The 13,423-nt window shown below is 37.0% G+C and overlaps 1 protein-coding gene across 2 annotated transcripts in view; it reads left to right on the forward strand.

Moving 5' to 3' along the window:
• Positions 1-13,423, forward strand: part of SLC16A7 (solute carrier family 16 member 7) — a 79,946-nt gene that overhangs the window by 2,682 nt on the left and 63,841 nt on the right. The gene's annotated exons all lie outside the window — the stretch shown is intronic.

The raw sequence follows: 13,423 nt of genomic DNA on the forward strand, positions 1-13,423 counted from the left end.
CTTCTATTTCTTTATATATTTTCCTTCTGGCACTCATTGCTTTTCTTTTTTATTCATTTTAGAAAAAAATCCTCTTTGGTATCCTTTGTTTCTCAGGTAAATTATCTTGTCCTCTTTTTGTGATGAGCAGGTGGTTTTATTTCCAGTAAATATAGTTATTATTGGACCCATTTTATTTCAAGGAAAGAAGCTATGCCGCACCCAATTGTATTTCCCATTGCAGAATCCACATGATGCTTTTGAAGAGCTACATTTTTCTTGAGGAGGAGTTTGCTTTAATAAGGATGGTGTCTGAATATAATTTGCAATTAGTTGTATTGCTTAACACCATTTGCCGGAATTAAAGCTGTCAATTTTCTTATGTGAGAATCAAGAAGGTCCTTGGGCTGTGCTAATAATCTGTGTTGTTAAATTAGTTTTATGTTTCAAGGTTGATATAATTGTAAAAATGTAATTATCTTTTGAGTTTTATTAAAATGGTTAGTTTATAGCTATAAATCATTGATAGAGAACGTTACCAGTTTCTGTGTCTGTTTGTGTAATATATGTATGGCATAAAGTTTGCACAGAACCAAGGAGGAGGTTAGATAGGAAAATATGATGTCATTGACCAACTGTTTTATGTGTCAAATGAATATGAGAAACTGGCTGAGTCCCACATATGCATCTCAGTCCGGACCTGCGTTCCTTGACTTGCATGTATTTTTGATCTCTTGGGCCAACTTTTCTAATTTTATTGTGAATCTTGGAACATTTGAGGAAAAGTTTGCTGTGTTCAAACAAAAATAATTTGGCTATAGGAGTAAGGAGACAATATTCCATGGCTTAAGGAGTAGAGGATGTTGGACAAACTGACTGCAGAGTTCTATTTTGCTTTACAATCTATCCAATATTTTTCATAGCTCTTGGTCTTATGGTCAAGCAATCAAAATAATTTTAAATTCTTGTTGAAGAGCAGTGGGCCATCTAACTGGGTCACAATGGCTGACAAACTAGAAAGTGTCTCAGTTTTTATCTCTCTGTTTTTGTCTTTGTAATCTTAAACTTTTTAATTCATAATACTTGTTTTGGAGAGATGGAGGGAGGTGGTGGTAAGGGGGCAGATTCATCATCATCAGCTCCTTTTGTTGATCTTAATTTTAGCATATATGTTGTCTTTAAGTAGTTCCTTTATTTATATTTTTTCAAGGTCAAGCTTCCAGTTCCATGCAAATATTTTATTTTTGGGACATAGTGCTTTTCTGTTTCATGACACTTATAGTAATATGCCATCAGAGGTTTCCATGAAGAGCGTTTGCTGGTAAAAATGAAGAAACATTTTCAAAAGGATATAAACATGACTAGGCCACTTTAAAAGGTTCCTGAAAATGAAGGCGGAAAATAATGGAAATTAATTGACCCTTATAACAATATACTCTCTTCCTTTGTAGTTGTAAAACTTACGATCTGAAGAAATGGAATTAACGTTAATTCATAAAAGCAGGAAGCACTAGAGAACAAACTTAGCCAGTAGTTTTTTTTATTTAGAGCTAATGAATTTTCTTTCAACTTGGTGTCATGATTATTAAATGTATTTCAGTTCCACCCAACTAGAAAGCAGTGCTTTGAATAATAGCGTAAATCATATAAAATTGGCTAGGAACTTAAGACTGTAGGAAATGTATTTTTGAGCCACCTGTCGACAAACCACAGGATGCCTTAACGTTGTAGAAGTTGCAATATTTGAGAATAGGTGGATTTGACATTCTTTTCATATGGTTATTTTGAAAGATAAAGACAGTGTCAAACCACAAAAAACCAGTGAAAGCACAAAACTCTGCATACTGCAGTTGCCCAAACATGCAAGATTGTTTAAACAGTGTTTGTTTTAATTCAGTGTGAGTATTTGTATCCCCCAAATGAACACTTTACAGTTGTTTTGGCAGCAAGCTTAGCAGTTATTTCACTTTTATCTGTCTTTAGGGTTTTCTAGTAGAAGACTCAGGTGTAGGTGATGATCAGGGTGCTGTGGGGACATTCAGAATATTACACAGAAGACAACTCAGACCAACTGTATTTCATAGCTTTTCTTATTTATATGTTTAAAAAGTTCTGGTCTTTCAGAGTAGCTCATCTTCCCACAGCTGCCAGCAGGCTCCTGCTGCAGCTTTAGGCACGACCGTTGTGCATTGCCCTTCTGTCCTGTGGCCTCGGGATTAGCAAACTGTTGGCAGCACTCCCAAGTTTGGCACCTTGGGATAGCACACACAACAGAGTTGTAATGGTGTTCAAATGTGTTTGGCATCAAAGGACTTTAGCACTTGCTGTCACTGCACTGGTGGTAATGACAGTGCAATGAGGTACGTTGACTCTTCCATACGTTTTACAGTTTTACTAGCAGCAGTTAGTAAAATCTCTCACAAAACAGCAGTATGTCATCCCAAAAGATAGATTTTTTTTTTTTTAACATAAATAGATTGATTAAGGTTTAAACATTTATACTTGCCTCTCAGCATGTAGACAGACTTGGAGACTATGGTGCAAACAAAAAAGAGACAAAATAAGATGAAATCTGTCTTTTGTGGGAGTTTCAACCTCATCATGTCACCTTCAGAACTGTACTTTTCAGTGCTTGTGTTCTGAAATCAAGAAATACTGAGAACAGGTATTTATTTTTAATTACTAAAAACATATGAAGAAACAAACCAAAAAGAACTCCTCATTTCTGTGCTGAGAAAAATGGTAAAAGCATATATGCAAAAGATAAATTTGATTTTTTAAACAAAGCTTTTTCCTACTGCAATGTATTTGATTAGTATTTCAGATAGACAAGTGTGCTCACTTCCAGCATTGCTTTTGAAATTATTGTATTAGAGTGGTTTTTTTAACATTAGAAATTAGATGCTCTGTGGTATTCTTTTCAAATCTCTGGGGTGAAAATATAAATATTTGGCAGTGAAGATGAGAATTTTTGAAGTGATACAACACTGTGTTCAAACTACCAGCTATAACAATTTGGCTTCTGAGAGACATAGCTGCTTTTCTCTGCTGACCTTATTGAGAGATTGAAATTGGAAACCTAAAAATATGGGATGTTTCAACAGTTACCTGTGCTATTGAATTAAAATGCCATAGGAGTTGTCATTACTAAATGGAGCTCCTATAGTTTGCATTCTTAATATGGCCCTCAGGGCAGGTTCACAAAAGAAAGGAAGAAAGAACAACTTCATGATGCAAATAAAGTCCCCTTGGTAATGTAGGTGTCTGATTTCTTAACAATTGGAATTTTGTGTGCTAAATTCATTGACAATCCTGTCTTTGCTGAGTATACTTTCCACTGAACAGATCTTTTCTAGAATTTAATTGTTTTTGCATGCTCTGCCTGGGATGGATTTGTGTCTAAATCTGGATACTGGACCCTGTGTTCTCAGTAGTGCCTCCTGCTGATAGAAGTAAAAATTGTTGAGATTTATACTGCAAACTGAAGCAGAAGACTGGTTTCAAAGACAGAAGCAAATGTGCCCAGGACAAAGACTGAGGCAGGCTGAGCAAGGATATTGCATCTGGGAGCAGGTGGAGGGAATAGAACTATGGAAGGAAATTGGTGCTGGAAGCTGAGGAAGGCAATGGGCCTACCATCATATTACCAACCCTTTTTTAAAATGTACATCTTTATAATAATTTGTACATAACATTAAACTAAAGGATTCCTTTCTGCTCTGAGGAATTTGTAAGATCTCCAGTCATTTTATCACACAGGGATCCTAACTTCTTGTCTTCCATTAGGCAGCCTCTTTTCCTTCTCACCAGCACTACAAAAAGCAAATCAGGAGACTCAATAGCACATGATTAGAAACCACAACAACATATTTTAGCAAGGAGTGAAAAAGGCTTTTGTATTTTTTGACCTCAGGGTTATATAAAGAAAATAGATAGAAAAGAATATGCCATAATAGCCTGTATTTACAAAGCAGGTAGTATGCTTTATATTTGTGAATAAGAAAAAAAGAGAACCTGTTTTCTTATTCTTGTGCAGATATAATTGTGTTGGCTAGAGGCATAAGGTAGGGTTTTTTCTCATTTTTTTAATGTAGTTTTTCAAAAAGAGATGTTTTGGCGTAGTTATGCTGGAAATAGGGGTGCATTATTTCAATTTAGTTTATTTCCTCATTCATACATAACAACACTAGAATATTATGAATGCCATGCATGGCCTGTGGTCTGTTTCAGTTTTAGCTCTATTAGACTAATGGAAGTGGTTTATAAGCAAAGCTAATGAGTGTAAGGACCAAGCTCACATGAGGTAGAGAAATCCAGGAAGGGCATTTTTAAGTGACACCGAAAAGCACAGGGGTATTTTCTCTGTCAGTTAATATGTCAGTGTTGCTTGTTTGGCATTTCCTCTCTTTCTGTGACTCCAGGTCCATGCTTGAGCTCCCTTCCTCTGGTGCAGTTCTACTCATGGTTTACACCAAGTGATGACTGAAGAGATTCTTTTGACTGCTTCTTAAAATGCTGTTAATTAGTCTTCTGGTTCTCTTTCTTTGACTTGCCTGATTAGGTTAAATGGAAATTATTTCTCGTAATGATTACCAAAATGATTTCTCTATTTCCAAATAAATGCTTTAATGTGTCCACTTTCTCTGCCATTCCCATTTTTATTTTGGTAAGAACTTTGTCCTTCTCCTCACCTATTAGAATAAAAAAACCTCAAGACAAAGTAGCAAGTAAATATTCTGCTCTGCTCATCCTACTGGCATGCTGGGTTTGCCTCACTAAAAGTGGAAACTGTCAGAGGCAGTTGTCACTTGTAGCAGAGCTTTTATATGGCATAGATGATGCTTCTCCATAGTAACCAGTATTGATGTTTTACCATGCTATTTTTATATTTAGAGTTACAAATGTTTACATTCTTTATCCTTCTGTTTTTTAATTCTGCTTTTCAGATGTCATTATGAGGGCACAGCAGAAATGTAGCCATGGAAAAATGACACATATAGAAGGTGAAAACAGAGTAGGTGGGAGAGACACCTTAACCTGGGGGAGTATTGTTTTGGGGAATATCAAAGTGGCAGATATCTTCAACCTAGCAGAAATGGAATGACGTGTCATATTTTTAGTCAGAGTGAGTTTTAGTTGTCTTCTGGTTTTTTAAATTTTTTTTTTGAAAAAGGAATAGAGGGAATATTGGCCTTTGCCTTTATGATTTCTTTATCCTAATTGTAGGCCATAGCAAGGTTTTTGTTATTGGTGAATAGTATTGTAATAGCATACAAAACCCTGTCCTTTCCACAATTAAAATAGATTCTTCTTCTGAATGGAATAGCAGAGACAGTTGTTAATGAAACAAGATGTTGTTGCTTAATTGGGTAATGAGCTTGCACTCCTTGATACACTTCAGCATTGCTGAAATATTGTATCCTTGAAATGGTGACATTTTAGCTATGAGGCCACAATTTCTTTTTGTATCTTATTTCCTGAAAAATTAGCAAAGCTATTGTAGTATTCATCTCCAAGCCTACTTTGGAATTATTATACTTAAATTGATAGTTTAATTGCACTGAATGATATGTTTTATTAAGTATCCAGGATATGTTTTTAGCATTAATAAGGTAGTTACAAAGTGCTTCCTTATTGTTTTTTTTTCCTTTCACCCCATTCACCAGTTTTATCTCAGATGTATAAATACAACTATTTTTGTATTCAGGACTATACTCTTGTGATACCTAAATTAGCCACTTAAATTAGGATCTCAAATTTCTGTGTTACTGGATGCTGGGTAAGTAGGTTGTTATCTCTTAATAACGGAAGCTTAAATCCTACTTTTAAATCAATCCCCTCTACTAAGGAACATGTACTGGATGAAACCAGAAGTTATAACTGTAAGTTGAACAGCCTGTTCTATAAGTACTTTGAACAGCAGTTATAGCTGTTCTATATGCAGAGAATCTTGCATTCTGGTGTAGTCTCAAGGAAGTATTTACTTCTCAATATGGCAGCTGAATATATGTGAGTAGATAGTTTTCAAATAGTATAATTGCATGTATATATACAAATGCACAAAGTGATGTGAAAATAAGAAGAAACATGCAATGTGGTGCACACTAGGAGGTGAAATGGGGAAATGAAGAAAGCCCTGGAAGAGTGCCTGTTTATTGCTTTGATGTTTTGGGAAGTTCAAATGTTGCAGTATGGCATTTACAGTATGTAGTGAGCAGCCATAAATACCATATATACATGTGTATGTATTTTCCTTATGATCCTTTTGACCTATTTGGAACACTTCTATGACCAGGTGCATAGAAGAAGTACTGATGGGTAATGTTGGCAGTACAGAAGTGTGAGGAGATGCAGAATTTGGACCAGCTATGAAAACAATGGAATCAAATGCTTGGAGGAGGCATTTCAGTGCCAGTACTTTGACTTGGCATGTGAACTGTCAGAACTGAATGGATGATTCTTTAGTCAGCATTTAATAGTAAATTTAGCCCCTCATTTTAGAATGAAGGACTTCTGTAATCAAGGAAGTTTTTAGTCATCCATCCAAAGCAGAGCCTGTTCTGTTTTCCTGTGCCAAGTGGCTAAGGTTGTTTGCTTCACAGCTATTCGCACTGCTCCAAAGGGGAGTTTGAACTGTTTGGTCAATCCCTGCTGCGTTCATTAACTTGGTGTGTTTGTTTCTATTACCCCATTGAGAAGGGAATGGTTTGTGTTTGTGTTCCTAAAAGTTTGGACCTGATTTATTTAACCAAACCCCACTGAGCACAGAACCTTTTATATTTGGTTGAACTCATGCTCCCAGGCGCATTTTCTTCTGCTTCTGTGACCTTGACAGAGGGAATCCCTGTTGGTTTCTTCATTTGGTAGAACTGTTTATCTGGGCCCTGCTGAGGACAGAAATGGGCTGCCTGCTTTCTGCTGCAAACAAGAACCATGAGAGACTCCTGTCGTAAAGACAGAAGATCATATCCAAGATGCTTTTTAAGTATTTTTTTTCCTCCTTAAGAGAACTGATAATATCCAGAGGGTGTTGTAATGATTCTTTAAGCAGTAGTAGGAAGGCTGGAGACAGCAGTGAAAAGACGCAAGTTCTTGAAGGTAGAGGAAGAAGGAAGGAAGGGTACATGGTATAAACTGTCAGGATACTGGGCTTTAATCTTCGGGCAGTCCAACAATGCACTTCCCTGCTTTTGAGGAAAGGCATAGCAGCACGAGCTACCTAAAAAGCCCACTGTGCCTCAAAGCAGAGGCTGTCAAAGCACTGGCTTTAATTTCAGTCCTAAAATGCAACAGCATACGTTGAGCAATAGATTGTCAATAGATTGAGCTGTTCTATGGACATTGGGCTGGCCTTTGAGAGGTGTTTGTGTTACTACTAAGGTAACCATCTCTAAAATAACATGCTGCTGTAGAGCTACAGTGAAACTGTATATTAATCTGCATCTTTCACCTGTGGCAGCTAGAAATGTTGTATTTGTCTCAAATATACATACTTAGGGTGACTTGGAAGAAAGTGATCAATCCAGAGTAACAAAGAAAAGTGAGCTGGAAGGGAAAGGTGCTGTTTTTGCAGTATTCAGACCTGCTGGGAGTTGCATAAACTGTGTCTGTCTCCTGAGGAGCCTCAGTTGGCAGGATTTGTGTGGATTTCTACCTGTAAAAAGAGCCCTGCTTCAGCCTTGTAGATGCCACAGTCAAGAGCTGATCCCTCAGGGGTGAAAACTTCTGCCAGCATAGCTGCCCTTCAATGCAAAGTAGAAATACATTATACTACACCCTTTAATCACTTTGGATTGTATTTGCTTCTTGTCTTTAAACAAAGTTTCTTCATCAGTTGCTGAATATTTTTATCATTATGCTTTTCTCTTTAAGTAATATATACCCAAGTACAACTGTCATTTTCCCACTGTAGCATACATCTGCACTTACTGCTTACTTGTTTCACATGTTTCTCTTAAACATGGTCCAAATTCATATGAAAAGCTGTGTACCTCCAACACATGTAACACATATTTAGCAACTTTTTAACCTGTACATAAATCATAAACTTTCAAGCTGGAGAACATCTTGCATTTTTTTACAGGTGAGAAACAAGTAGTTTTTGCTTAACATTGTAATTGTGCAATGACAAAGATTGCTAAGAGTTACAGCCTTTCACAAGATGTATACCATTAAAAATACTAGCATCTTACTAGTAAAGGCAGTAGTACCATTGCATTCAAGCTCATTATTCTTTTCACTTGTATTTTGGAATGTCCTCATAGCATCCTCTCCCCTCTGAAACACACCCTTTAGTTTCTAATACTCAGTCTCATGTACGCGCTCAGTTCCAGTAAATTAACCTTACATACATTATCTGATCTGACTAGAAAAAGATTTTCTGCCCTAAAAATACACTTACCCACAAATAATTTATAAAAGACAAAGACATGGATTTGGTATAAACATCTGAGAAACATATGAGAAAAGGAGAAAAATTACCATCATATATTAATGACAAACATATTTGATCTTCATGAGCTGTTTTTAAAAAAGTAAGAATGTTCATGGCTGAGTGTATACTTCTTTATTTAAGGCAGAAAGTGATATTCACATAATCACAGCTAAACTCTGCCTTGATAGAGTGGCCTTAAAAGTTACTTTTAAAGTATTGCATTCATTTATTTTTTGTATGATTATTTATGCATTCATTTAGATACATTTAAATACAAGATAGTGAGGACAACTGAAGGGAAATCAAGAAACCAGGGAAAACCGAAAATACCAATTTTGTGATGAAGATGCTGTAAGTCATTTGTGGAGTAGTTTTCCCTTACCTTGGACTTTGTATGCTGGTATGTTTCTGAGTTACTTGAGCTGTTAGAGCAAGGAGGGGTGAGACAGCTGGGTGAAGCTCTTAGGGGGGACTAGAGAGGAAGAGTGGAGAGAGGGCAGTGGGTGAGAGGGCTGGCAGACTGGAGAGGGCTGGCAGACTGAGGGACTAGTGGGGGAGCTTGCTTTCATTGCAGACCCATTGCAGTGAGAGTTTATGTGCCGCTTGGGAAGAAGGAAACTTCTGATATTTCTCTTTAACCTCAGTGTTTGTGACTTGTGCACAGATGGTTTTTACCCCATTAGTGTGTCTGGCTCATTCTAAAGGGTAGTGGGAGTTACTGCCATTTTGGAGATGAGAAAAGCTGTGTTTCACGTAGCCCAGGTGCAGCAGATCTTGTTCTGCTCTTCTCCATTCATGGCTCCTGATGGTTTTCTCCATTCACTCCTTAATTCCCTTGAGTCTATGCACTGAAGAAGAATGCTTACACAGAAACAGACAAGAGGCAATGTTGGGCAATGTGACATGCAACATACCTTTCAGATTTGTATTTCCTTCTTACCTAACACACTCAAAGTTGTGTACTGTCACACCCTAGGGCATATCTTATTACTTAAGCCCTTGTGTATCTGCAGTTATCTAAGCCAATAAAACTTCAGGCTGCATGATAATACTTTTAAAATAATTCACAGAGAGTAGTTTTTAAATTAATGTTGCCTTTTTATTTTTTTCCTGCAAATGGATCTGCTGTGGAATTCTTGAGCTTATTCAAAAAGGCTTGGCAGTATTTTGGGCAGACAGTTATTGTTTCTTTTTTTAAGTTTTGAGCAGTCCTTGATGCATATTCGGTACCTACGTCATCAGAGACAACCCTAGCTATTTTGTTGCCTGAATAAAATATATTCTGCTGCCTCTATTCCAGATTCAGAAGAAATTGTATTTAATACCAGGTACTTTTATAGAATTGTAGAATGTCACATATTCAGATATTATGAAATACTATCTCACAAAATTCCATAAAAATACGAGACAAAGTATTTATGCATTATAAAAATTGATGTCTTGTTAGCAATTTAACCAGTGCATCACAAATTGGCTCTAAAAATGATGCCTCTCCAATTCTGCGGCTCTGGGCAAGAGTCCAGCCTTTACATAAGGTAAACTGTCCTCTGTGTTCTGCAAGGCAATGAGCATTGTTTCAAGTTTTAATTGAGTGGTTTATCAGTGACTTATTTGAGTAAATTCTCAATTTGAATTGCACATATGAAATTTGTCATTTTTTTGTTTGACATGGCAGTGCTTTTCTTTCTTATGCTTTTTTGCATTAGACTTGAAGATTTACTTTCAAAAAAGATAGTTGTCTGTGGTATGTAAAGCACAAGATAGTTTGTCTGCACCTTCCATAAATTTTCTTCCATGAAGATGTGATAACCACAAGAATGTTTGTGATGCAACAGTCCTGAGTTGCACTTTTTACAAACACAGAGACAAAATATGGGTATTGCAGCACACGCTTTTCAGACACTCAATACTCAGCTAAACTGGACATCTTTTTCTCAACAGTACAGAAAAGATTGCAAAGTTTCAGATTTCAACATTATGCTGTTAAGCTGTGGATATGTTTCAAACAAGATGGAAAGAACATTTTTAGAATCTAGAGCATACATTTTTCACTTTCTTATTTTGTAAGAGCTAAATAAGCTAGCAGGATAACCCTTGTCCTATCTTCCCCAAAACACTTAAGATTTAAAAGCATTGAACTGGAAGAAGGGACAGGGCTATTATTTTCAGTCCAGTGCAATACAAAGAAACTGTATTATGACTACATAGGGCTGGGTTCATCCAAACACAGAGTTCAATAGCATATGCATCTATAATTGAACAGCTTTTCCAGACATACTTTAAATAACGGAGAGATATAGCCACTTGTAGGCCACGTATCATTTCATTATAGCTTAGATGTCTAAAACAGGTCAGTGAAAGATCTCCCAGAACTTCATTTCTACCCACTGATTATAAGTGAAACCTATGTATCTAGATAACATGCAGATGTCAGCACTCTCAATGTCAAAATATGGTTGTGCGGAATCACTCCCTTAAATGAGAAAAAGTCACAAATTGTGTGTAAGTCAGAGAATATCTTGCAGATCTATATTACAAGCTTAAATCTTCTCTAAAATGTGTAAATCTAGAGTATATACTTGTAGTAGAAAAGAAGATTATCACCCAATACCTGAGGTCTTGCAGGGAGTTATAAAAAAAAAAAAAATTCACATCAAAAGAAAGTTTGAGACCAAACCTCCATTATTATAATGAACTGCTGTTTAGCTTTAGGTATTATTGCCACTGCTAACGCAGAACATTCTTTTAATAAGACTTGGATTGAGACGGAAGGGAAAATTGTGCTGCAATATTAATGGTATCACTCAACTATATGCAGCAAAGAGTATTTCTTTTCAAGTGTCTATTAATGAAAAGACTTATTGAAACAGATGTTAGTGTGTATAATACCTGAGCTGAAGTTCAGATCAGCATTCAGACTAAATGGTTATGATGACTTTATTTCAATTTTAACAGTTTAATCTTATGATCCTGAAAGAAATTCTCAGTCTCCTTCTGGTGTCTGGCTCTCTTCCAGGGAGGAATAGTTACATTTAATATGTCCCTGTGTGTAAGGGGGCAACAAGGTGCAATAAATGAGCCAGTTCTAGGAACCCTTTCTCATAGGAGCCCTCGGGTAGCTGGATTTGTATTATATGTAAAACTCCATTGCCATTACCATTCACAAAATACACTGCCAGCTACAGTCTCATATGGTGAGTTGAGTAATAGCCCTGTTGGTATTGATATGTTTTTATAGACAATGGTCCAAGACCGTATTAACTTTTGTTTTTGTCAAGTTCAAGCTGGCAGCTGCCTGCCATGCCAGTTAGCTCTGTTGCTTAGACGTACACTTCAGTGTTAGTTCTGACTTTCTACCTCATGCTCAGTTCCCTGAATTTAGAAGCTCAGCCATGGGATAGGCACAGATTTTAGTCCTCATTGCTCTCTGAAGTGGATGGACAAAAGGCAGCTGTGCTCCCCACTGTGACACCAAGTTGGTGCTGTGCTGTGCTCGCTCATGTGGACTATGCGGTCAGCATCCCTAGAGACATCGCAGTGGTACCCACTGTTAATCCCTCTTTCTGTGGCTGTTTCTCACGGATGCAGAAATCTCGGGGCCAGAGGTGATTTTTTCTTCCCCTGCATGGGGTGGGATGGGGATCCTGTGGAAGGAAGGGCCTGCCACCGAAGGGCACAGTGGGGGAGAGCAGCTTTGCTGACACAAGTGAGAAGCTGTACCCGGGACTAAACACAAGTTGTCAAAATGTAACAGAAGGTGTCCAGCAATAACAATGCCTCCCTTCCTACTTCTCCCCCATAATAGGAAATGTGGTATTGTTGTCACTGCAAGGTCTTTGTCAGAGTTCAGCAACCCATGTTTACTTTGTTGTCCTCTTGTGTGCTTGTGTCAGCAAACACGTTCCCTTCCTGCTGTTGTCCTCTGCTGAGATGAGCACCCCTTGCAAGTATCCTCCTCACAGTTTGGCAATAGAGGCTCACTTATCACTGCCATGAGTTATCTCCAGTATATTTCATCATTCCCAGAAGAACTGTTTCAGATTAAAATTAAAGTTTTAGACAATACAAAGATCAATTAAATGATAATACTTTCTCATTATTAGGTTGGTCTTTAAGCAAGTCTCACATTGGGTTAGCTTCCAGTAATTCTAGACCTTGTGTCACTTTTCATGTGAGACTGCCATGGGTCTTAAAAATGCAGGTCATCATTAGCATCATTATTTTCAGATAAATTACGAAATTCTGAGAATTTCTTTCTTACCTATGAACATTCAAAGTGGTGGGCAGTGAAAGTACCAGCAGTTTGCCTGTAAAATCTGTCCTGGAGACTGCCTGAAAATCCCAAACAAAGCACTTCTAAGAGCTTTGAGGCTTTAATATCAGTTGCTTAGTGAATATCTAGGACAAGAGAAAGTTTTAACTTTTTTTCCAGCCTGAGTCATCACAATGTTTTTCTGTTTCTTTTGGCTAGGCAGTTTCATACTTTCCAGCATTTTTGGGGTCAAGGCAAGTATGGTGTCTGAGACTGATAAAAAATAACAGTTGTGAGGACATACACACCTCATTGCTTGGTTTTCCAGCAATATAGTTAAGGTCATTTTTGCAATTAAAAAAAAAAAAAAGACTTGATGGGAACTTTGAAAAGAATTCTGCTCAGAATTTTTGAGTGAAGGAATGATCTGGTGTTAGGTGCAACCTACCTTCTAAGTACGTATTTATTCTATCATCAGTTTTGCAGATTATTCCTTTTTTTTTTTTTTGCTATACAAAAGTAGTGAGTTTTTGTAAAATATAAGAAATAATGGAAAATAATTTTTGGAGCTCTGGAGCAAATTCTTTATTATCTCCAGCAAAACACAGCTTTTTAAATATTGTCATGGCTTGCATTTCTTATTAATACAAAGTTTCTAATTGCTCTAAAAAGCCTAATGTAATATTTTATGCTTTGACTGTTAATTGAGCAGTCTAAAAACATCTAAGTTAATTGCACATTTATGGCTAATTGCTGGA

The sequence above is a fragment of the Lichenostomus cassidix genome, chromosome 1Aa (assembly GCF_008360975.1).
Source record: "Lichenostomus cassidix isolate B80296 chromosome 1Aa, HeHo_3.0, whole genome shotgun sequence".
Lineage (NCBI taxonomy): Eukaryota > Metazoa > Chordata > Aves > Passeriformes > Meliphagidae > Lichenostomus > Lichenostomus cassidix.